The sequence below is a fragment of the Bufo gargarizans genome, chromosome 6 (assembly GCF_014858855.1).
Source record: "Bufo gargarizans isolate SCDJY-AF-19 chromosome 6, ASM1485885v1, whole genome shotgun sequence".
Classification (NCBI taxonomy): domain Eukaryota; kingdom Metazoa; phylum Chordata; class Amphibia; order Anura; family Bufonidae; genus Bufo; species Bufo gargarizans.
Window position 1 is genome coordinate 348,631,464 of NC_058085.1, and position 27,015 is coordinate 348,658,478.

Below are 27,015 nucleotides of genomic sequence, written 5' to 3' on the forward strand. Positions count from 1 at the left end.
ACACTAATAATGATGACAGATAATAATTAGACAATTAATGTTCTTAGGTTATGGTAATGGAGAAAGGTTGATTTCTGATCTCAGATGCTAATTTGGATTTACACTGGATTTGGGACTCCTTAATGCGATGCATGTGCTATTTTCTAGTGTGATACAAGCAGATCAGACCTCATCCATGTAGAGAGTCAACGTGTCATCTTCTGCCCTCTGAATTACTTTATAGGTCTTTAACTATGAAAACATAAAAAATACATACTATTAGCTGTCTGCATATAGACAATTATTTGGATTGTTAATTTTGGTAAACAAAACAAACTGTATACATAAAAATGAACAAAAATGTCCATGTTATTTAATAAATGTCTAGGAAACAAAGCTCCCGTAGCATGTCTCTGCACAGAAACTACAAAAACAGGATTAGATCTCATTATCTGTAGTAAGAAACAGAAAATTGTTAAAAGATGACTTAAAGGGGTTGCTTAAGAATTCCGGGGGGGAACCCCCTACACCATTTGGTCAGAACTCTAAAGGGAAGTGTCTACTGTCACACATAAACAGGGAGAGTGCAGCTCTAAAACTTCCCGAACCTACTATCCCTACTAACTTGCATGGTCACCCTAGGCTGTGACCCGACAATTTGGTGGCAGCCCCTATGCTGGAATAAGTGTGAGGGCCACACACATACAGGGAACAACCAACAGACAAACACTAATAGAATAGTTGTATGGTAAAGGGTAAAACGCCAGTTGGACAATGAAGTACAAAAATGCCAGAGGCAATCGAGAAAGCCAAACACAGAAAAAAGTCAGAACCAGGAGATCAATACACCAAATTGCCAGAAGCCAAAAAACAGTACCACAATACGAATCCAGAAATCCAGCACCAAATGAGTCTTCGGTATCATAAGGGAACAGAAATGGTAGCTAGAGGACAATAAATTTACCAGCAACTTCACATGCAGGCGCCAGCCTATTATGCTGATGAAGAAGCAGCTCACATCAGTGTTCCTGCATGCCGGGTTGAGCTGCCAACAACACGCCCTTAAGCTCTAGAGCCCCAACGTGCCCCTTCAATGGCCCGGGACTCTGATGTCAGAACGGACTGCCCAGCAGTCCTGGTTCCCCCAGCAACTGGAGGCTGCAGTGGCACAGAGGCACAGGGAACCATAACAGGAAGAGGACTTACCTGCTTCCCAGCACTGGCTCCCTGTGCCTTCTTCTTCAGGCTTGTGATGCTCTCTCACTGTAAGCATCCTGTTTGACGTTGCCACAGCCAATCACTTGACAAATGGTGACATGACAGAAGGGGATCTGGTCTCCACCGTGGCCTGTAATTGGCTGCGGCGATGTCAAACTGGATGTTTACAGTGAGGGAGTCCAGAGGAGCATCACAGGCCTGGAGGAGAAGGAGCAGGGAGCCAACGCCAGGAAGCAGGTAAGTAATTTTACTTTTACAAGTGCGGCCAAATAAAGGGGAAGGGGGTTGCCAAAAGCTGCCCATTCTTGCACAACCTCTTTAAGATTGAACAAAATTTACTTCTGACATGGTGTGTACAATGACCAGTATATCTTTGGTTGGTGTACTGGAGCAAAAAGAGCTTTGCTTAGATCTCCTACTTTACTTTTCTAGTAATTTGTATCCAGAACTTCTCTTCTATCGTCCATCACCTCTGAACTAACCTCATACCATCAACCATTCCTTCATAAAACCGTACAATGTCTAATTAGTTTATAGTGGACCAGAAACTGGTCTAAGAATACACTTCGTTCCCTATGAGGGATTTTTACTTCTGTATTCTAGATCCTACTAGGGAATCCTACGCCTCTCATTATATCAGGTATACCGCCTTCAAAGGACATTACAAGTGTTGTCAGACCATTCTTTTGGAATCCCTGCTGCAATAGAAACTTTTCAGGGAGAGTTAATCTGTCAAGACTTTGGTACCTTTTTCAGGGCATTAACCCACCATAAGTTTTCAATAAATATGAAATAGATTTTTTATGTCTACCTCAGTGTTACTATTCCTTATGTAGTGCTAGGGCACTACTAGTGGATAGATGTGTAAAGTTGTATACTGCTTGACCTGACATTTGTTCTACTGTTTACATTTGGTTTCTAATGGAAAGCTGTAATGTGTTTTTAAGAATGTCTTCTTTGTGTCCTAATGTGGTTGGAACAAATGTCTATCTTTCCTATTCAGACCTTCCTGGAAGAAATGTTGTACTACTAGCTTTCATACTCTGCTTCCCATCCACTCAAGTGAGTCTAGTGATGCATCTGAGAGGATAAGACATAGGTGATGGGCCTGATGACCCTAGACTAGAGGGATCATTTATTAAACTGGTGTAAAGTAGAACTGGTTTAGTTTCCCATAACAACCAATCAGATTCCACCTTTATTTTCTAAAGTAGCTGCAAAAAATGAAAGGTGGGATCTGATTGGTTGCTATGGGCAACTAAGCCAGTTCTACTTTACACCAGTTTGATAAATGACCCCATAGGTCTTAAATGTATGCCTTTTATGCAGCTGACTTAACCAATAGAGATAGCCTTGCGGTTGGCCCGGCGGTCGTTTCGTGGCGAACTTTGCACGTTCGTGATTCGCCAAACATGCGAACATATGGCGATGTTCGCATGCGCCATATTCTTTTGCATTGTGCCAAACTTTGACCCATGACACATCCATCAGGTGGGACAGGACAGCCAATTAAGACATTTCAGCACATGGACACACCCCCACCCTATAACAGAACCCGATCTGGCAGCCATTTTACATTCTGTGTTTTGCCAGTGTAGGGAGCGGTTGCTTTGTGGAGCAGGGACAGACTGTTAGGAACACCAAATGCTAGCTAATAGGGCCTCAAAAGTTCTTTTAAGGACTGGTATAGATGTGCTATCGATAGGTGTGATATACTGAGGGGTGTGATATACTTATAATATACTTTATAACATACTGTAGAAAGTATATTATAGTGCATTTGTATTGTACAGCAATTGTGTGCGGTTCTGCTGCGATACTGCAGCTATATAGAGGGACAAACACTATTGGAATAACTAATTGCAACTGGTGTGATATACCTGTTGCCCCCCAAAAAAATGATTGAGAGGTGTGATATACCTATAATATACTTTCTAACATAGAAAGTATATAGTGCATTTGTATTGTGCAGCAGTTGTGTGCTGTTCTGCTGCGATACCGCAGGTATATAGAGGGACAAGCGCTTTTGGAACAACTATTTGCAATGGGTGATGATATACCTGCTGCCCCAAAAAAAACTGATTGAGGGCTTTGATATACCTGCTTCCACAAAATACTGATTGAGGGGTGCGATATACCTGCTTCCACCAAATATTGATTAAGGGGTTCTATATACCTGCTTCCACAAAATACAGATTGAATGGTGCGATATACCTGCTTCTACAAAATACTGATTAAAGGTTTTTTTTATACCTGTTTCCACAAAATGCTGATTGAGGAGTGCGATATACCCGTTCCACAAAATACTGATTAATGGGTTTGATATTCCTGCTTCCACAAAATACAGATTAAGTGGTCCGATATACCTGCTTCCACAAAATACAGATTAAGATTTTTTTATACACCTGCTTCCACAAAATACTGATTGAGGGGTGCGATATACCTGCTTCCACCAAATACTGATTAAGGGGTTTGATATACCTGCTTCCACAAAATACTGATTGAGGGGTGTGATATACCTGCTTCCACAAAATACAGATTGAGGGTTGCGATATACATGCTTCCACCAAATATTGATTAAGAGGTTCTATATACCTGCTTCCACAAAATACTGATTAAGGAGACTGATATACCTGCTTCCACCAAATATTGATTCAGGCCTGCATCCCCCAAGCTCCCTAGAACCTATTCGATGTGCCAGGTGAGATGTTGCCAAGCTATGCTGCAACTGTTGTGCCTGGAAGCCAAGAGCCACACCAGTCCTGCACTGATTTCAGCTCTGCGGTCAGAGGCCGATCAGTGGCTAACCCCGCTCAATTTGACAGTTGGTAAAGTGGTGTGCGACAACAGTGCCAATCTGCTGAGCGCGCTGAAACAGGGCAAAATGACACACGTGCCGTGCATGGCACACGTCCTGAACTTAGTCGTGCAGCAATTCGTTGCCAAATACCCCGGGGTCCAGGACGTCTTAAGGCAGGCCAGGAAAATGTCTGGCCAATTTAGAAGATCTTACACGGCCATGGCTCAACTTGCTGACGTTCAGCAGCGACAACACCTGCCCTGTCCGATGTTTGATTTGTGACAGCCCGACGTGCTGGAACTCCACCTTGTATATGCTTGATAGGCTGCTCCAGCAGCAACGTGACGTTAACGAATACCTGTACGAACTCTGCAGCAGGACAGGTTCTGGGGAGCTTGGTTTATTTTCACCGCGCCAGTGGCTTCTCATGCGCGACGCATGCAGACTTCTGTGGCCATTTGATGAGATCCCAAAATTGGTCAGTCGCAGCCAGGGCATCATCAGTGACATCGTACCTTACACCTTCTTTCTGGAGCGTGCATTGCGTCGTGTCATTGATCAAGCCGTCGAGGAGAAGGAGCTGGAAGATGAGGAAGTTGCAATGCTAAATGAATTCCCAGGGGGAGCTACTCCATCTGAGACAACTCAGCAAGAGTCTGAAGATTAGTCAGAGGAGGATGGTGGCCGGGGGCTACTGGACGATAAGCAGGAGGCAGGGTTCTCCACCGCTTCCAATTTACTGCAAATGGGGGCATTCATGCTCCAGTGTTTTGAAGAGTGACCCCCGTATAAAAAGCATGGGTGGCAATGTACTTAGACCCCTTGTACAAAGACAAAATGGCGGACATGTTAACACTTACCAGCATCACAGAGGGTTGTCAAAATGCAGCATTTTCAGGCCTTGCTGCGAGAGATGCTGCATTCTGATAGTTGCGGGCGCTGGCAGAGAAATTTACACCCACAGCGAAACAGGTGTGGGTACCAATCCTACCGCACCTGCAAGAAGAGGGTGGTTTGAAGATGTGTTGGTCCCTTCGGATATGAGATAATTCTTGCAGCCAACCCAATGACAGGCGCCCACTGGATCCAGCCTCAGGGAACGCCTAGACAGACAGGTGTACGACTACATTGGCTTAATGGCCGATGTGGACACTCTGAGAAGCGAGGAACCCCTGGAGTCCTAGATGTACAGGCTTGACCTATGGCCAGAGCTGGCACAATTTTCCATGGAACTCTTGGCTTGCCCCTCGTCGAGTGTCCTGTCCGAAAGTACGTTCAGCGCATCAGGGGGGATCGTGACCGATATGTCTATGCTGTGAAGATACGAGATGTGCAGCACCTGAAACTACGGATACTGGAAGCCTGTGCTAGCATTTCTCCTGCGGTGTTGCTATCAGTGTGTGAAGAGTGGGAGAAGCGGGTTGCATTGACAATCTAACACAATGGGCAGCACATTGAACACATTTTATAAGTGGTCAGAAACTTGTAAATAACTCATGAAAGAATAAAGTTACGTTAAAGCCAAGCACACCATTGTTTTTCTTGTGAAATTCCCAATAAGTTTGATGTGTCACATGACCCTCTTCCTATTGAAAAAACAAAAGTTGCATTCAAAATGGCCGACTTCAAAATGTCCGACATGGTCACCACCCATCTTGAAAAGTTTCCCCCCTCACATATACTAATGGGCCACAAACAGGAAGTTAATATCACCAACCATTCCCATTTTATTAAGGTGTATCCATATAAATGGCCCACCCTGTACTTTACCCCCAGCAACATAATCACTTGTTCTTTTCTGTCAGGTGAATTCCTAATTTTTGGGGCCTGTACTCCCGTGGCCTAAAATACAAATTTTCTAGGCTCCAGCAGGGCACATTTTTGAGAGTTTCCCTTTAATATGCATAAAAATGGCTCCTAATTAAAATAAAATACAATTTGGAAATGTTTGCCATTGATCCCCCTCTGGTATGTCACTGTCCATGTTGTGGAACTATGTGTGCAATCCTAGTAAGTATTTGAAGATTTTTCAGGTTCGCCTGCCATTAAAGTCAAAGGGGTCCGCCATGAATGTGCGGTTCTCGAATATTTGATCATCCCTGGCCGATGTTTGTCAATCACTAGTGATGGACGAACATCTGCTTGGATGGTTCGCGAACGCGATCGTGCAAAAACGATCAAATGTTCGCAAACCGCAAGTACGCAGCGGATCCCAATCATTTTAATGGCAGGCGAACCTGAAAAACCTTCAGCTCATATTTGCAGCAAAGAATTTATTACTATAAGTGCACAAATAGTCCCACAACATGAACATTGACATACCAGATGTATTATTCGAATTTGCGATCTCCATTCATAATTATTGGCAATATAATTTTCGCATACGCAAATGCACTATACAGTACCCAAATGCACTATAAATAAAGTATATTGGTATATAACACCCTGCTTCAATCAGTTTTTTTTTGGGGGGGGACTGGTATATCACACCAGTAGAAATTATTTGTTCCAATAGCACTTGTCCCTCTATATGCCTGCAGTATCGCAGCAGAACCGCACACAACTGCCGCACAATACAAATGCACTATAATATACTTTCTAACATAGAAAATATATTATAACATTGTACAAGGAAGGCAATCTATTAGAATATACATAAAGATAAAACGTAACTTTTTATAATGTTATTATGAGGGTCCATTCACACGTCCGTAAGTGTTTTGCGGATCCACAAAACACTGAAACCGGCAATGTGCATTCCGCAATTTGCGGACCGCACATGGCCGGCACTATGATAGAAAATGCCTAATCTTGTCTGCAATTGCGGACAAGAATAGGACATGTTCTATTTTTTTGTGGAAACAGAAGCACGGATGTGGAAGTGCGGATCCGCAAATGCGGATGCGGACAGCACATTCCAGCCAAAATTGCGGAACGGATGCGGACCCATTTTGCGGAGGTGTGAATGGAAAAGATATCCCTCAAAATGAAAATAAATTAAATTATTAAGGTTAAGCAAAAAGCATAGATGTGGTAGGCAATAACAAGTGCTCGGCGGCATGAAATCAGAAACCATATGTCCTACCACAATCCGGGGGGTTCCAGTGCACATCCATGAATCCCGGAGGGAAAGCAAAAAACATCTATCCCTGCGCTAGATGATGATGTGGTATTAAAGGACAGGATGGGCAAAAAACAGTCCCTGATATTGCCCTACAGGGGGGTGCTATTCTGGCCCTGATAGCCTAACCACAGACCACACGCCCTGATACGACCCCGTCTGGAACCTTACCCTATATAAAAATGGCCCTAGTAAGCCCCTAGCCCCTAGGCCCCTGACTTCCAGGTGATCACTATATAGATCTATGTATTTTTGACTCCTTATAAAAGTATATTATAACTTTATCACACCCCTCTATATCACATCTATCGATAGCACACCTATACCAGTCCTTAAAAGGACTTTTGTGTCCCTATTAGCTAGGGTTTGGTGTTCCTAATAGCCTGTTCCCTGCTCCACACAGCAACCTCTCTCTACACTGGCAAAACACTGAATGTAAAATGGCGGCCAGATCAGGTTTATTTATAAGGTAGGGGGTATGTCCATGTGCTGAAATGTCTCAATTGGCTGTCCTGTACCACCTGATGGATGTGTCATGGGTCAAAGTTCTTCACAATGTAAAAGAATATGGTGGGCGCGAATATCTCTATATGTTTGCATGTTCGTCGAATCGCGAACACGCAAAGTTCGCAGCGAAACGACTGCCGGTCGAACCGTAAGGCCATCTCTATCCATCACTACTAACCAATATTCAGTTTGTGAAGAATGCAGGCAGATAGACTGTGAGGAGACTTAGTTTATGGGCCTCATAGCATGTAGCAAGCCTTAGGCTTCCATCTTTTACATCTGTCATTGCTGCTGGTGATTTGGAGATCTGCACCTCGCTGTAGGAACTGCATAAATTGGAGAAATTTGTGCACCCCCAGTTGCAACTGCATTGCTATTTGAGGAATTGGTGTCAAGAGAAACAGATTACTGCTTCCAAGAGGACAGTGCGATTTTGATAAAACATGGTTCACACCAGTCAAAGAATTGCTGGAACCTGCCTTTGTAATACTGTCCTCTGCGCCTCCATTTTGTTTGGCTGTGTTCGGCAACCTACTGCCAAGTAAAGAATACCATAAGGTACTTGTTCAACTACATCTAAGCCTCCTGCCTATCAATTCACACACTACCAATGGCAGCTTCAACCAACCAGGAGACTCTACACAGGGTGTTCCCCGGGGAACTACTGCTCCCATCATCTCAATTGCAGTTCCCTTGTCACTGCACCTAAGCACTAAGAATGAGGGAAGATTGATGGAAAGTACGTCCACCATGTCTGCCACCTGCATCCTATCCACTATAACTCCTATCCTTACCATACTTCCCAGGTGTTGTTGCACTTAGCCTTACACTTACTGTATACGTCTATAGACTTAAAGGGATTGTCGGAAATGACCATTTACTGTCTGAGGTGGTTATTTCCTGCATTTTGAAAAAGACCAAGAAGCGGGGACCTGCCGGGGACTTTGAAGTGTTGGAACTGGAACAGCAGGGGAGTTGAGCATCATTTGCTTTATTATTTTTTTACCATGTGGAGCCTAAAAAAAGTCCAGACGATCCCTTTAATATCCAACAGTGGGATTAAAAAATATATTTTGTTTTTAGTTTCAGAATCTCTAAAATGTTTAAATTACAGTCAGAAAGTGACACTTTTATTCTGGACACTGTTTTTTTCAGTGATGCAATTTAAAGGGCATCTGTCAGCAGATTTGTACCTATGACACTTGCTGACCTGTTGGATTTGCTATTGGCAGCTGAAGGCATCTGTGTTGTCCCATGTTCATATGTGCTTTAACATATGCACATCTGGTATTGCCGTACTCAGGAGAAGTTGGGGAATGTGTTTTGGGGTGTCATTTTACATATACCCATGCTGGGTGAGAGAAATATTTTGGCAAAAGACAACTTTTCTAATTTTTTTTATACAAAGTTGGCATTTGCCCAAGATATTCATCTCACCCAGCATGGGTATATGTAAAATGACACACCAAAACACATTGCCCAACTTCTCCTGAGTACGGCGATACCACATGTGTGACACTTTTTTGCAGCCTAGGTGGGCAAAGGGGCACATATTCCAAAGAGCACCTTTAGGATTTCACCGGCCATTTTTTACAGATTTTGATTTCAAACTACTTCGCACACAATAGGGCCCCTAAAATGCCAGGGCAGTATAAATGCCAGGGCAGTACCCACATGTGACCCCATTTTGGAAAGAAGACACCCCAAGGTATTCAATGAGGGGCCTGGCGAGTTCATAGAATTATTTTTTTTGGGCACAAGTTAGCGGAAATTGTTTTTTTTTGGTATTTTCTCACAAAGTCTCCCCTTCCACTAACTTGGGACAAAAATTTCAATCTTTCATGGACTCAATATGCCCCTCACAGAATACCTTGGGGTGTCTTCTTTCCAAAATGGGGTCACATGTGGGGTATTTAATTGAATAAATATGTACTCTGCACACCTTGGATCGAGTGTGGGTGCCTGTGAGAGTGGTTTAGACAGTATAAGTTAAATCCACGGCACTCCAAAAGTTGATGCAAGATAAATAATCTCATTTAATTCTTAATAAACAGAATGCTGTTTAGTATACATCCAGTGCAAATTCATTTACATATAGTATTTATGCCATATCAGATAGAAAAATATCCCGAACGTTTCGGTCTGTGCGACCTTCTTCAGCGGGGTCTAAAGATATATAACATGCATATAATGTAATCATACAGATTTCTGAGTATAATAGACATGCTGTTCTAAATTAAGAAAAAATGAGAAAAGCAGCGTTTTGCAGTTTTAAGTCCTAATGGTGAATCTAAAGGGATAGGGGGTGAAAAGGCACACAGGGTGAGGGTTAAAAAGTGAGAACTACAGTTTACACAGGAGTCAGAGATACAATTTCTATATAGGTAATGGTTGGATTAGCTTATAAGTAAGTATTCTCTGTGTTGCAATCGCTCTATATCGGAGTTCAAAGCAAGGAAGTCCTGACATACCTGAAGGCAGACAGAGTATAGGCGTGCGCTGGATGTGGATTCGATGTGAATCCGGCGCCCTTTTTAAATTCATGTATGGGCGGCGCTCCATGATGACGTGTGAGCGTCTGCGTGGAGTGATGCACGTGCCTGGGTGGAGCCATCGGGCGGGGCGCTTGGCAATGACGTGGTCCTACTATAGTAGGCATTCGGGAGCGAGTGTGTGTCCCGTTCGGGAGGAGGAGCGTGCGCCCGGACGTCATGCGCGCACGCATGCGCATACTGTCTCTGATTGCGGTGTGGGCAGCGAAGTGGGCAAGATCACATCGGGGGTACCGTGGAGGCTAAAGAAGTAGTAGGGACGGGAGTTCATCACATGGGGGAGATGTGATCAAGATGTAATGGATGATGGCATGTGGATTTAATCACCATTCTGTGGTGGTCTCTTTGTCACTCAATATAATAATAAGATAATAACAATGACAATTCTGTGTTAGTCGTTTGACATACATTATATGATCATAATTCAAAAACTGTATATAGCGATTCATCATAGACATTATAAATTATAAAATATGTCATGGTGATACGGTATATGACTATGATTGTATTTATATATACAAAATAAATATCATAAAAAGTAGTGACAATTATGACAAGTAGAGAATGGGTAAAGATGAGATATGAAAATATTAGTAATATGGATGCAAGAATATGGAGATCTGGGAAAACTGCTAGCATGGGGTGAGATAGGAGGGGGGAGGAAGGAAGGGGGGGATAGAAAGGGAGGGGGGGGAGGGAAGGGGGAGGGGGGGAGGGGAAAGGGAAGGAGGGGGGGGAGGGGAAAGGGAAGGAGGGGGGGGGAAAGGGTAGTAATCTCACCCATGTTCGCCTAGTCCCCATCAACGATTCTAGAACAAAGAAATGAAGAATAAATTATCGTCATGATAATATACGAAAGTCACATTCCCTATTGAGACCTTTCGGTTCAAGTGTGTCCAGTTTGTGAATCCAGTATAATTCCCTTTGTTGTAGGAGTGCAATCCTGTTGCCCCGCGTCTTGGTTGGTGTACCTGTTCGATGACCTGGAACCGGAGTTGTGCGATTTGATGTTTGTGTTTTTCAAAGTGTGCCGGTATAGGCAAAAGGAGTTGCTTTGTCCGTATTGTGGATTTATTTTTACATATACGATCGCGGATGTGTTGGGTAGTTTCACCGACGTAGACGAGTCCGCACGGACATTTGATCATGTACACAACAAAGGATGAGTCACATGTAAAGTAATCCTTGATATGGAACTGTTTACCTGTACGTGGATGTGTGATCAAATCACCTTTAAGAATATTGGAGCATTGTCCACAGTGCAGGCATGGAAACGTTCCATATTTAGGATTTTGCAAAAAACGCTGTTTCGGGATCCTCTGGATTAGTTTGTCTCTTATGTTGGGTCCTCTTTTGTAACACGTCCGTGTTTTTTTTTCGATTTCTTTGACCGATGGGTATGCATTTTGTAGGATCGACCAGTTCTGGCGCACTATACTATCAGAAAGGCATTGTAGCCACCAAATCACTCCTGACAACACACTCACAACTATCCATAACAGAACAAGAATTCTGCATACAACTTTTGTCACTTGTCCTCAATGAAAATCACTTCTTATTTGGCGACCAATTCTACGTGCAGAAACGCGGTACCGCGATGGGAGCCAATATGGCGCCACCTTATGCAAATACCTACATGACTGACTATGAAAACAAGTTTGTATACACACATTCCCTTTACCAACATCAGGCGAAAGTATGGCTGCGCTTTATAGATGACATTTTCATCATATGGGACGGACCCAGAGCCGATCTAGATTCATTCTATAATTACCTCAATAACATCTATCCGGAACTAGGTTTCACCATACACATCGACAATAAAGAGGTCAGTTTTTTGGACACATTAGTACAAAAAGACATCAATAATCAGCTCCAATTTGACTTGTACACCAAACCTACCGATAGGAACAGTTTACTCCACTATTCTAGCTGTCATCCCCATACCACCAAGAGAGCGATTCCACTTTCACAAATTACCAGAGTCGAACGAATAGTTTCAGACCCGACAACACGTTCACTAAGAATGACCGAAATGAGTACAAAATTCATCAACGGGGGTTACCCATCTGATCTAACTAAACAAAAAAGTAAAAGGCCACCCATTACACCAAGGATAGACACACCTCGCATCCCCTGTGTCACCACATACCACCCCCTCATGCCTAAAATACATAGTATAGTGCGCCAGAACTGGTCGATCCTACAAAATGCATACCCATCGGTCAAAGAATTCGAAAACCCCCCACGGACGTGCTACAAAAGAGGACCCAACATAAGAGACAAACTAATCCGGGCGGACTTCGGTGGGATCCAGAGGATCCCGAAACAACGTTTTTTGCAAAATCCTAAATATGGAACGTTTCCATGCCTGCAGTGTGGACAATGCTCCAATATTCTTAAAGGTGATTTGATCACACATCCACGTACAGGTAAACAGTTCCATATCAAGGATTACTTTACATGTGACTCATCCTTTGTTGTGTACATGATCAAATGTCCGTGCGGACTGGTCTACGTCGGTGAAACTACCCAACACATCCGCGATCGTATATGTAAACATAAATCCACAATACGGACAAAGCAACTCCTTTTGTCTATACCGGCACACTTTGAAAAACACAAACATCAAATCGCACAACTCCGGTTCGAGGTCATCGAACAGGTACACCAACCAAGACGCGTGGGCAACAGGATTGCACTCCTACAACAAAGGGAATCATACTGGATTCACAAACTGGACACACTTGAACCGAAAGGTCTCAATAGGGAATGTGACTTACGTATATTATCATGACGATCATTTATTCTTCATTTCTTTGTTCTAGAATTGTTGCTGGGGACTAGGCGAACATGGGTGAGATTACTACCCCTTCCCCCCCCCCCCTCCTTCCCTTGTATCTCTGACTCCTGTGTAAACTGTAGTTCTCGCTTTTTAACCCTTACCCTGTGTGCCTTTTCACCCCCTATCCCTTTAGATTCACCATTAGGACTTAAAACTGCAAAACGCTGCTTTTCTCATTTTTTCTTAATTTAGAACAGCATGTCTATTATACTCAGAAATCTGTATGATTACATTATATGCATGTTATATATCTCTTTAGACCCCGCTGAAGAAGGTCGCACAGACCGAAACGTTCGGGATATTTTTCTATTTGATATGGCATAAATACTATATGTAAATGAATTTGCACTGGATGTATACTAAACAGCATTCTGTTTATTAAGAATTAAATGAGATTATTTATCTTGCATCAACTTTTGGAGTGATGTGGGGTATTTATACTGCCCTGGCATTTTAGGGTCCCTAAATTGTGAGAAGAAGTCTGGAATATAAATGTCTAAAAAATTGTACGCATTTGGATTCTGTGAGGGGTATGGTGAGTTCATGTGAGATTTTATTTTTTGACACAAGTTAGTGGAATATGAGACTTTGTAAGAAAAAAAAGAAAAAGAAAAAATTGGAGCCTTACAGGGGGGTGATCAATGACAAGGGGGTGATCACCCATATAGACTCCCTGATCCCCCCCCTGTCATTGATCACCCCCCTGTCATTGATCACCCCCTGTCATTAATCACCCCCCTGTAAGGCTCCATTCAGACGTCCGTATGTGTTTTGCGGATCCAATCCATGTATCCGTGGATCTGTAAAAATCATACGGACGTCTGAATGGAGCCTTACAGGGGGGTGATCAATGACAGGGGGCTGATCAATGACAGGGGGGTGATCAGGGAGTCTATATGGGTGATCACCCCCTTGTCATTGATCACCCCCCTGTAAGGCTCCATTTAGACGTCCGTATGTGTTTTGCGGATCCGATCCATGTATCCGTGGATCCGTAAAAATCATACGGACGTCTGAATGGAGCCTTACAGGGGGGTGATCAATGACAGGGGGCTGATCAATGACAGGGGGGTGATCAGGGAGTCTATATGGGTGATCACCCTCCCTGTCATTGATCACCCCCCTGTAATGCTCCATTCAGACGTCCGTATGCGTTTTGCGGATCCGATCCATGTATCCGTGGATCCGTAAAAATCATACGGACGTCTGAATGGAGCCTTACAGGGGGGTGATCAATGACAGGGGGGTGATCATGGAGTCTATATGGGGTGATCAGGGGTTCATAAGGGGTTAATAAGTGACAGGGGGGGTGTAGTGTAGTGTAGTGGTGTTTGGTGCTACTTTACACAGCTACCTGTGTCCTCTGGTGGTCGATCCAAACAAAAGGGACCACCAGAGGACCAGGTAGCAGGTATATTAGACGCTGTTATCAAACAGCGTCTAATATACCTGTTAGGGGTTAAAAAAATCACATCTCCAGCCTGCCAGCGAACGATCGCCGCTGGCAGGCTGGAGATCCACTCGCTTACCTTCCGATCCTGTGAACGCGCGCGCCTGTGTGCGCGCGTTCACAGGAAATCTCGGCTCGCGCGAGATGACGCGTATATGTGTGACTCTGCGCAGAGCTGCCGCCTATGGAACGCGATCCTGCGTTAGGCGGTCCGGAGGCGGTTAAAGCATAATTTTCATCAGCAATGCAGGCACATATGAGCATGGGACCAAATGAGGTGCCATCAGCTGCCAAGCGCACATGTAACAGGTCAACCAGTTTCATAGGTACAAATCTACTGACAGACGCCCTCTAAAGGTCCACTTTGTGTTAACGTATTATTTACCTGTTCTATCAAGCTCTTTAAAGGAGAAAACCCAGACAACATCTTCACCTCAATAAGCACCATGTTTCGATTTTTGACGAGATCCGATATATCTAGAAGAGCAAATTTGGAACAAGGAGGATTCCCTGATTATAAAATCTGTTTATGTTAGTACATCAGTATGATTCTGTCAGGTCTCTTTAGGTTAAGTCAACATCTACAGTATGTGCCTGTTGTGGAATGTCCATTGTGGAATCTGTGCCGAAATTCCTAAGTACATTAGTGTTCAATCAATGGTGTTTAGTATTCACAGTGGATCCTGAACATGTTGCATATTTTGTAATAATTTTGAATGATCTTCAACATAATTGTTAAAACTTGTAGCTTAAAGGGGTTTTTCTGAGATTTTAATTCTGATGACATATGATCAGGATAGGTCATCAGTATCTGTTCGGTAGGGGTCTGACACCTAGGACACTGATCAGCTGTTTGAGAAGGCATCGGAGATTCTGTGAGCACCACTGCCTTCTCGCAATTTACCAAGCACAGCACCGTACATTTTATAATGGCTGAGCGTGATATTGAGCGCAACCTCATTCACTTCTATAGGGCTCAGCTGCACATAGGCCACGTAGAGTGGCCACACGGCTTACCCCTAAAAGCCGGACAATCTAACCACGCTCCAGACTCTGCTTAGCCATGCCCCGATGCTGTTAGACTACTGCTCCACTGCCGACAAAGATAAAGTTTCTGCCTGCAGCTCACGCTAAGACAGCACAATGCTGTTGTCTGAGCATGAGCTAGTGAAAAGGAGGACATCCCTGCGTCCGTCCAGGCACTGGGCCAGACAGAGGACAGGAAGGCAGAAAACTGGACTGTCTGGCCTAAAACCGGACGTCAGGCCATGTGACCAATGAACGTGATGTCACTGGCCTACAAGAATCTGACAGAAGGCTGCAGCACTACTGCGAGTGCTACTGCCTTTTCAAACAGGTGTCAGACTCTCACCGGTCAGATACTGGTCATCAGTATTAAAATCTAGGAAAATCCTTTTAATCTGTATCATGTACAGATTTTGTTGCAAATGTTGTCATGTACATGATCAGGATTTAAATGAGTTGACCTTGTAATGATGATTTGTAGCTTCAATTTAGATCTCTGCCTACTAGTTCCTACCTGTTATGGGCCATGACAGCCACACAAAGTCCAGGGAGCGCAGGTACAGCATGCACGCCAAGCACACTCTGCTTTTTATCCCGTCCGATGGCACAGTAACAGGTAGGAACTAGTGTTAGGGAACACTCCTGGAGGCAACCTTCACGTGGTGAGTGGCTTATTACGCTTTGGCCAAAATGTACACCAATGCCTCATTCAACATCCAGCATAGAGGCAGGGCAGAGTGCTGGTTGCAGAGTGCGATTGCATTTGTGTTTTTGCGTTTGTATCTGTATTTCGCCATAGCAGTGTGCACCTGCATGCAGGGCTGTGCTGACTGAACCCCCCACATTTTTTTCTTTGTAGTATATCCTAGGACTACCTTGCTGTCCGTGTAAATCTCAACTTCCTTGATTTCCAGGTTTATTCTTGTTGTTATGAGTTCAGCCAACTCCACTGCAAGATCAGCAGCGCACAGCTCCAGTCTGGGAATCGTGTGTTCGCGAAGTGGCACCAGTTTGGTCCGGCTCTTGACAAACCCTATATGGCATTGTTCTTTGACATTAATGGTCTTTAGGTATGCTACGTCAGCAATTGCCTTGACTGAGGCATCACAGAAGATATATAGTCTTTGCATCTTGACTTTAGTAGATGGCACAGAAGCATATGGTCGTGCCACATGAAGGCTGGTCAAAGCTTCAAGAGACCTACTCCAACCTGTCCACAGGTCCTTTTTCTCCATGGGAAGCGGATCATCCCAATCAGACATCTCTGTGGTGATTAGTCTCTTAACATCATCTTACCTTGGATGGTAACAGGCGCTACGAATCCCAGAGGATCATATAAGCTGTTTATGGTGGACAGGACTCCTCTGCGTGTGAAGTTTTTTTTTCCTTGCTGATTTGGAAGGTGAATGTGTCTGCTATTAAATCCCAGAGCAAACCAAGGCTCTGCTGCATGGGCAGGGAGTTGGTGCTAAGATCCAAGTCCTTTAGATTACTTGAATGGTCTTGGGGTGAGAATGCCTCCATTAACTCAAAGCTGTTGGAGACTATTTTGTGCAACCTCAAATTAGATAGAGCAAACATTTCTTGAGCCCTTTTTAAGAGTCTGATTGTGGTCTTCTTCGTAGGCATGGATTTCAAGCAGTCGTCCACATAGAATTTTTTTTGCCCGCAAAAGATCTGACATCTGACCCATACTTTTCTTCACCCTAACAGGCTAAATGTCTGAGACCGTAGATAGCGACTGCAGAGAAAGGACTGTTTCCGAAGATGTGCACTCTCATTCGGTACTCTACAATGTCTTCATTGGGGTCGTTGTTGCGGTACCAGAAGAACCTCAAGTAGTTTGTGTGTTCTTCCTTGATGAGGAAGCAGTGGAACATCTGTTGTATGTCAGCAATAAATGCTACGGAATCTCTGCGGAAGCGAAGTACCTTTAGAAGTCTGTTGTTAAGGTCTGGACCAGACAGTAAGACATCATTTAGCGAGACGCCATCGCACCTGGTGCCCGAGTCAAATACTACACGTATCAGCTGTGTTTTTTAGGATGATACATGCGAATATGGGTAAGTACCAACTTGCCTCAGAGTCTTGGAGCGTGGGTGCCATTTCTGCATGGTTATTCTGGAGTATTCTTTCCATGAAGGTAAAGAAATGTTCTTTTATCTCTGGTGTCCTCTTAAGTTTGTGCTTGAGGGAGATGAATCGACTGTAGACAAGTGTAAGGCCGATTCATTGGCCTGGATTTGTGGGAGGGGCTGGGCTGCCTACTTCAACGGCTAGCGCCCCTCCCACCTCGTACGTCGTTCAGCGTTCCTGAAAGAGCACGTACCTGGTGTCGATCCTGCAGGCGAGGGTAAGGAGCGTTCAGGTCCGGTCAGCACGGTCGGCTCCTTGGTGAGTGGGGACCCCGTGCTCCGGACGGACTGGTGACTGGAGGAGGGCTCTCCTCCTCCCCCCTTCTGAGTGCCGGTGAGCCTGCTTACAGCCGGGGGCGGAGCATGCCGGGGAGCTCTCCGCTCCGGTAATGCGCCAGGAGGCCGCGCTGACTCCCCACGTGGCGGAGCGCACAGTCGGCGGCGGGTCAGCCCCTTAGGCGAAGGGGGGCACCCCTGCACTGGGCGCTCTGCTTGGGAGCACTGCGGCCTCCCACGTGGCATGCATGTTTGTCCGGCGGGGGGCGGAGCCAGGATGTGTTGGGGCCTCCCCCTGCCCGGCTATGTGTCAGGGGGTTGCGCTGGGTCCCCACGTGGTGGAGTGCCCAGCCGGCGGAGGGTCAGCCCTTTAGACAATGGGGGGCTCCCCCGCACTGGGCGCTCTGCCTGGGAGCAGTGCTGCCCCCCTCGTGGCACGCTCGTTTTCCGGCGGGGGCGGAGCTTTGATGTTTGGAGCCTCCCCCTGCCCGGCTCTATGTCAGGGGGTTGCGCCGTGTCCCCACGTGGTGGAGTGCCCAGCCGGCGGAGGGTCAGCCCTTTAGGCAATGGGGGGCTCCCCCGCACTGGGTGCTCTGCCAGGGAGTGGTGCGGCCCCCCACGTGGCAACATTTCACCGACCGGTGGGGGCGGGGTCCACGTTAGCCTGGGCTTCCCCCCTTACCGGTTCATGCCAGGGAGCTGCGCTGCTCCCCACGTGATAGAAGCGCCCAGCCGGCAGGTGGGTCGGCCCATAGGTGTCGGAGGGCCCCCCCGCACTGGGCGCTCTATCAGGGAGTCGCGTGTGCTCCCCACGTGGCTCACGAACGGTGTTTGTGTGGGACGGGGGCCACCGCACAGAAAGAATCCCCCCGCGCCGTCCCACGGTGCCAGGGAGCTTCGCACTCCCCACGTGGTTATCGTTGAGGCGCGCGGGCGGCGCGGTGGCCCCGCCCCTCACCTGCATTAAAGTCTGGCACGGGCCGTCGTGCCGCATAGATAGGCAGGGATCCGTGATTACACTAAGGTCGGTCAGGGGGTACAGGTGTTAGCCGTCGGCTGGCCTCCTCCTACCGGCTGCTCACTAGGTTCACTACCACGTCTTCATGTCTTACTTATTCGCTTGGTTCTTTGCCATGCGTGCACATCCAGAGTTGATGCTTATTGTTTTGCTTCTAGGTCCTAGTCTGTCTTACTTACATCCTGAGGTTGTGGCCTGTCGGCAAGGTAGTAGGGGTACATGTGGGGGTAGGGGGTGAAGAGGCCGTACAAGCGGGGTCGTGTCTCATGCACTGTCTCACGTTCAGGTTGCATTGTTTTTCAAACTCCCAGCGGTGGTCATTCTGTAGTTTTCCAAGCTGGTAAGTATATCATGTTCGCTCTGTGTGGTACTTCTGGGTGTCGGTTACGGTCCACTTCCTCACGGTCCTTCTGGTGTTAATGTGCGGAGCTACACGGGGGCGGGTCACCTTTCTGTACACGGCTGAGCAGGTCACTGGTGCTGGCGGTCGTCCAGTGTAGCCGGTCATTTTCGTTACTGTTTCCACAGCTGTGATGTCGCACGCATCGGACATCGTCGAGGCGTTTGTGGACGAGAATGTGGCAGGAATGTCTGAAGGGGGCAGTCTACCGTCCCTGAGAGCTTGGACTATCCCTAGACTCATGTCGGAACTGACAAAGAGGGGTATCCCCTTCCCGGCTGCCGCCAGGAAGGCGGAATTATATCGGTTGTGGAAAGACTCTGTGGCATCCAGTCAAGATGTTCTCCCCACGTCCACGGTGCAAACATCGCTCGCACAGCTACATGTCATGCTGAACGGCCTAACGGCAGCTGTAAATTCCATACAAGCGAGGTTGGAGTCAGTTGAGTCTCGTGACTCGGTCGTTCCTGCTCCCCCCCTGAGGTTCCGGTAGCCACTACCTCTGCTGTAGGGGAAACTGTAGGGGAAACCCGTACTACCCTGGCCGTTCCCAATGTGGCTCCCTCCCATTTTATCCCGACCAACGTCAGGAAAGACATCCTAGAGGGTAGGGATGTTAACCTTGCATCTTTACTGATAGCTTCCAGGGATTTGTCCGATAATAAGGTTATAGCTTGCGGAGAAGTCTCGGTGGTACTGAGAGGCCGTGACCACAGGCTTAACCGCAAATTAACCATTCCCGAATTTGTCATGGCATTTAGCCTTTTCAGAGATGTTATATGTTCTGCTAGGCCGGATAGGAGGGAGGAACTTGATCTGTACCTTTTTCGCGTTACGGAGTTGGGTCATAAGTACGGAGGGGTTTCGTTTTATGATTACCATTGTTCCTTCTCAGCCAAGGCAGCTGCGGCTTTTACTCAGTTTGGTTATGTCACAGATTGGTCCAATTTGGATACTGAATTATTTTGCCGGCATTTTGCGGGTCTTAAAGCTCCCTCCTGTTCGGCCTGTCAGTCCATCTTCCACTCTACCGAGTGGTGCCACAAATCAGCCAGCAGTGCACAGTCATTCCCTTCTGGCTCGTCGGCTGGGCCACTCGATGTGTTCAGACCTCCTAGCTCAGTCGACAAGTTAGGCCGGCCCATCGTGCAGTTGGGTAGGGCCCAGATTTGTAATAATTATAATTACGGGTCTTGTAATTTTGGTCAATGCCGTCTGTTACATATCTGTACCAATTGCTTTAGGGCCCACCCCAGAGCCGCATGCTCATTAAAATCAGTTAAAGCCTACATGAGTGTGGTCAATACCGATTGTTTACAAAAGTTTTTGCAAGGACATCGTAATCCAGGGTTCGTGCAGTTTCTAGTTGCAGGATTCTGCAAGGGCTTTCATACAGGGTTAATCACCACACCCGAATACACGTATGAGTGCAAGAACCTCCAGTCTGCCGACAGGAATCCTGAGTCTGTAGACAAACTAATAGAGTCCGAGTTGGGTAAGGGTTTCTTGATCGGTCCTTTCGATGTGCCCCCCTTTCAGCGGTGGAGAGTTAGTCCTGTGGGGGTGGTCACGGGCAAATTTAGTAAGAAGGAGAGACTCATCATCGACCTGTCAGCCCCACATGGTTCTCATGTCCCTAGTCTCAACTCCCTTATCCCTTCTGAGGAAGTGGGCATGAGGTATTCTTCCAGTTAGGGCCCGGAGCGAGTTTGTCCAAGGCTGATATTTCGGACGCCTTTAAGTTACTTCTCATTATGCCAGCGCTCTGGCAGTGGCACGGCATTAAGTGGAAGGACCAATATTATTTCTCCACCAAGCTTACCTTCGGTTCTAAGAGCAGCCCCTGGCTCTTTGATCAGTTGGCTCAGGCCCTTCATTGGATTTTAGAACATAAAGTCTGCTGCGAGTTTGTCATCCATTATTTAGATGACTTCCTGCTGATCGAGAGGCCCGGGGCAGCTCCCCTAGACTTGGGGAAGTTACTGAGGTGTTTCTCCCAGCTAGGTGTACCAGTCTCCCCCAAGAAAGTCGAAGGCCCGTCCACAGTCATCACCTTCCTGGGCATTGAGCTAGACTCGCAGGACATGTTAGCCAGGTTGCCGTCAGACAAGTTAGTTAGGATTAGGGAAGTCATCCACAGGTTCTCTGTCACGACGGTGGTCACCAAGGCGGACTTACAGTCGCTACTGGGCATGTTGAATTTCGCCATGCGCATCATTCCGCAAGGCAGGTCATTCATCTCCCGGTTGCTGGTGCTTCTTGCCACGGCCCCGGAACAAGACAGCCCAGTGCGTCTGGACAGTCAGGCCTTGGCAGACCTTCACATGTGGGACCACTTTCTTTGCCAGTGGAATGGGGTGTCTTTGTTTATCCCTGAGTTGTCCAGCCAATCCCCGGTAGTGTTTTCTGATGCGGCTGCTAGTTCAGGGTTTGCTGCTATTTTTGGCACCCACTGGGTCGCAGACGAATGGCCGGCTGAGGTGAGACAGATCCCAGGTTTCCTACAAACCTCAGCACTATTCGAACTGTACCCCATCGTGGTAGCCACCCATGTGTGGGGCAGTAACTGGGTAAATCGCTCTGTCTTGTTTATTACTGATAACGCTGCGGTGGTTGACGTTTTGAATAGTGGATTGTCTAAATCCTTGCATGTCATGTGTCTCTTGAGACGATTAGTTCAACTCTCCCTTCATTATCATTTCCGTGTCTATAGCTCGCATGTACCAGGCTCTCAAAACGTGGCTGCTGACGCCTTATCAAGGGCTAATTTCTCCCTTTTCTTTCAGGTCATGCCAGAGGCAGATGTCGTGGGCGCTACCGTCCCTCTCCTCACGAGTCATTAATACTAATGTGACCAGTCACCTAGAAACGGCCCACGCTTTAATAGCCAAGTCCCTTTCACCAAACACGACCAGGGAGTATAATACCGGGTGGAGGGTATTTTGCAGGTTTCAGCAGGAGTGTCCTCAGGGGGAGTCCAGTTTCGTGGAGTATATCCTTGCTTTCATTGGCTACTGCCACTCAGAGCTTAGGCTATCCCATAACACAGTGAAGACGTACTTGTCGGGGGTGCAACATTTCCTCTCGGTCAGTCATCCTGAACGGGCATCGGTTTTTTCCATACATGCTGTCAAAGCTGCATTGAGGGGTCTGGGCAGATGTGGGTCTGAAGGCCAAGTGCGCAGACAAGCTGTCACCGGGCTCCTTTTCCGCAACTTGTCCGACGTCCTGGATAGGAGCCCTTTCGGGGCCTTGCCCAGCCTGGTGCTTAAATCTGCCATTTATTTAGCCTTCTATGGCTTCTTGAGACCTGGGGAGTTCACTTGTTCCCCTGGTAGTGGCAGGTTTCTCACGGTCAGCCAGTTGGTTCAGAGCACCGAGGGTTATGTGCTACTACTCAGGACGTCCAAAACCTCGCAGACGGGTCCCCCAGTTCCGGTGTCCTTTTTCCCCACGACTCATCAGTGGTGCCCCGTTGCAGTCTTCCGTCAGTTGCAGTCAGCGTTAACTGGGCACGGGCCGGATAGTCCTTTACTGCCATTCGGAGTGACGCCACTCACTACTCATCAGTTCGTGTCCCATGTACGCTCTTTAGTGGCCAGTTTCGGCGGTGATCCGGCTGCGATCTCAGGACACTCATTCCGCATAGGTGCCGCGTCTGCGGCCTCTAAGAATCAGGTGCCAGCGCATGTCATCCAGAAGTTAGGGCGTTGGCGCTCCGCGTGTTTTAGCCGATATGTACCTCATCCCAAAACTGAGATGTCTATGGCTTTCCAAAGTTTGGTTTTGTGAGTTATGTTGTAATAAATTATTCCTGCTAAACAGTGTGTCTTTTGCCCTCTTTCAGGCGTCCCCACTATGGCGCGGTTGCGGCACAACTCTAACCGCATAGGGAACAGGGTAGTTAGGCAGGGCAGGGGCGCTCTCCTGGTTGCCTCGACCACAAGTTCTTTGTTGTAAGGTAAGCGCTGTCTCGTAACGGTAAAGGTGCGACCAAGCTTTTTCCCTTTCTTTTACTATTCCTTGATCCATGATATCCAAGAAAAGCCTGTCTTTTATGGACATTGCAACCCTGTTGTCTTCTCTTGTCCTGTGGAAAACTAGGCACCCTAAGTGATCTTGCTCACCATCGCAGGAGTGGTCTTCACAGGAGGTATCTGCGAAAGGACAAGGCACAGGAGCACTGTGTATCAGGAAACTGTTGTTACATGGCTAGAATAGGGAAGGACATCTATTTTTAAGTGTGCTGGTGAGCATACTGTTGACTGAGGTCAGTTGGGGGGGTTCCTCCTAGACAGAAGTCTCCTATAATGACCCATCCTAAGTCAAGTCTCTGGGCGTATGGAGCATTTTGGGGACCGTTAATCTGTACTCTAGGCTTATAAACTCGTAGTATGTCTCTTCCAAGGAGTATGACTATCCGGGCTTTTGGGTCCAGTTCCGGTATCAGGTGAACTATACGCCTCAGGTGGGGTTGGTATGCGCTACCTCTGGTGTAAGTATCTCTGACCGGTTGTCAGGAATGTGATTGCACTCCAGTATGGTTGGCAGGGACAAGCAGGTCTGACCATCCACAAACTCTACCTTGTACCCAGTTGCTTTCCTCCCCGTCGTCTCAACGGTACCTGCTTACGTCCTTAAGGAGTAGGGAGAACTGGGCCCTATGATGTTAAAGGTGTCGAAGAGGGTGGATTTAGCTAAAGACCTGTTGCTTTGATCATCTAAGATTGCATATACATTGATCACCTCATCTCGGTGGCTGACCGGATAAACTCTGACAAGGCAGATTTTTTAGCAGGACTTCCCTCCTGCTAGTCCTTTACAGATCTCTGTACAGTGAGAAGTGACTATTTGGGTATCTATATCGGTGTCTATCTGCTTTCTGTCATGCTCCTCTGCTCGGGATGATACCTGAGAGGGTGGTCCAGGGTGTAAAGCCGTGTTGTGTTCTGTGCTACCGCATACTGTGCATGTCACACTGACCTTACAGTTCCTGGCAAAGTGTGATGTTGTAGCGCAGCACCTGAAGCAGATGTTGTTTTCTTTGAGGAATTCTTTGCGGTCCTCTAAAGACTTCTCCCTGAAGGCTCTGCATTTTAGTAGAGAATGTGGTTTCTTGTGCAGGGGGCATTGTTTGGGAAGATATTTGTGTATGTTCTCTTCTTGAGAAGATTTAAACGACCTGTAAGGAGAACCTGTGGAGGAAACGTTTGTTTTGTGGACTGCCACTGGTGTTTTATGAGGTTAATGGGACATGACAATGTAAAGTCAAAACTGGGATCATTTCTAATCTTTGCCTGTTGAGTAACAAAGTCTACAAACACCACGAAGGGGGGGTGGAATGGTAACCATCTCTCATTTAGAAAATAACTTAGTGAAGTCTATGGCAGCCTGGTTAGCGCCAATACTACCCGGTGTGCCGTTGTTATGCTGCATGTGTGGTGTATCACCATACCTTTTAGGGGTTTCTGGCTTATGAAAATCTGTATAATACCGATCTGACGCGAAGGTTGTCTCTTTAAGTTGAAGCAAAGGTTGTAGTTTTTGTTCTGTGGGGCGGTAGTTGTGGTCAGCATTGTTTTATCGCATACTGTCCTGCTTGAGGTACTACGGTTCAAGGTAGGATCTTTGGAACTCTGTATAAGCTGGCTAATATACTGGATCATAGTCGTCATCTGTCTTGAGATGCTGATGGATGTATTCTGAGACATGCTGTGTCGGATCTTGTTCATCTAGGTCTGGCCCAAGTACTTGGCTGATTTTCTCAGATTCGGGGAACTCCAAGGCTTCTAGGAACTCTGCTCTGGTGGCGACGGCGGCTGTCGCTTCTTTCTCTGTGGCAAGTTTTTCCAGTGACGTTTGCAGGCATGCTGTCTCTTCTTTCAGTGACACTGGCAGGCTTGCTCTCTCTACTTCCAGTGATGTGTGCAGGCGTGATCTCTCATTTTCTTTTGACACACTCTCTTTATTTAGTTGCATCTCTTGTGCAGCAAAGGAAGACCTTACTTTTGCTGCCTCAGCTTCTGCACGGGCGAGAGCAGCGATTTCTTTTATTGAGGACTTGCCGAGATATTTTCGGCAGCCCCATAGAAATTAATGGAGGACTGCTGCGCATGTGAAGTGTGCCCTCCACCACCTTTCCCGTCTACATTCTCAGTATAGGTGCGAGTCCCAGAGATGGGACCTGCACCTATCAGACAATGGGGACATATCATAGCAATATGCCCCCATTTTCTATGATGGGACAACCCCTTTAAGTACTCTCCCCCAAACTTGGTACTGCCCACATTATGTTGCACATTCCTGTACAGCACTTAAATGTGGCTGCTGACTGTGAGTATAGCAGGAGCCCCTCTCCGCTACACTAGTGATTGGGAGGTGCAGTATCATTCTCCATCAACCCCCACCACCAGCTGCTGAGTGCAAGCCACAATGTCATCTACAATGTAAACAAATAGGTGTCAAGTCCCCCTCTATTGGCCCACATATATACTGTATTTTTGGGACAATAAGACACACCTGACTATAAGACACACTCCAGGTTTAGACAACAAACATAGCTCTATATACAGTACAGACCAAAAGTTTGGACACACCTTCTCATTCAAAGAGTTTTCTTTATTTTCATGACTATGAAAATTGTAGATTCACACTGAAGGTATCAAAACTATGAATTAACACATGTGGAATTATATACATAACAAAAAAGTGTGAAACAACTAAAAATATGTCATATTCTAGGTTTTTCAACGTAGCCACCTTTTGCTTTGATTACTGCTTTGCACACTCTTGGCATTCTCTTGATGAGCTTCAAGAGGTAGTCACCTGAAATGGTTTTCACTTCATAGGTGTGCCCTGTCAGGTTTAATAAGTGGGATTTCTTGCCTTATAAATGGGGTTGGGACCATCAGTTGCGTTGTGGAGAAGTCAGGTGGATACACAGCTGACAGTCCTACTGAATAGACTGTTAGAATTTGTATTATGGCAAGAAAAAAAGCAGCTAAGTAAAGAAAAACAAGTGGCCATCATTACTTTATGAAATGAAGGTCAGTCAGTCTTTGAAAGTGTCCCCAAGTGCAGTCACAAAAACCATCAAGCACTACAAAGAAACTGGCTCACATGCGGACCGCCCCAGGAAAGGAAGACCAAGAGTCACCTCTGCTGCGGAGGATAAGTTCATCCGGATCACCAGCCTCAGAAATCGCAGGTTAACAGCAGCTCAGATTAGAGACCAGGTCAATGCCACACAGAGTTCTATCAGCAGACACATCTCTAGAACAACTGTTAAGAGGAGACTGTGTGAATCAGGCCTTCATGGTAGAATATCTGCTAGGAAACCACTTCTAAGGACAGGCAACAAACAGAAGAGACTTGTTTGGGCTAAAGAACACAAGGAATGGATATTAAACCAGTGGAAATCTGTGCTTTGGTCTGATGAGTCCAAATTTGAGATCTTTGGTTCCAACCACCGTGTCTTTGTGCGACGCAGAAAAGGTGAACGGATGGACTCTACATGCCTGGTTCCCATTGTGAAGCATGGAGGAGGAGGTGTGATGGTGTGGGGGTGCTTTGCTGGTGACACTGTTGGGGATTTATTCAAAATTGAAGGCATACTGAACCAGCATGGCTACCACAGCATCTTTCAGCGGCATGCTATTCCATCTGGTTTGCGTTTAGTTGGACCATCA

General features: G+C 46.4%; 1 long non-coding RNA gene across 1 annotated transcript in view; it reads right to left on the reverse strand.

The window, feature by feature from the left end:
- Positions 1-201: 201 nt before the first annotated feature.
- The window catches only part of LOC122941057, a 29,288-nt gene continuing 2,474 nt past the window's right edge, over positions 202-27,015 (reverse strand). The window contains exons 2-3 of the long non-coding RNA XR_006390412.1: positions 14,858-14,949; positions 202-231 (exon numbers count right to left, since the gene is read on the reverse strand). This is a non-coding gene — a long non-coding RNA (uncharacterized LOC122941057). The remainder of the gene's footprint in view (positions 232-14,857; positions 14,950-27,015) is intronic.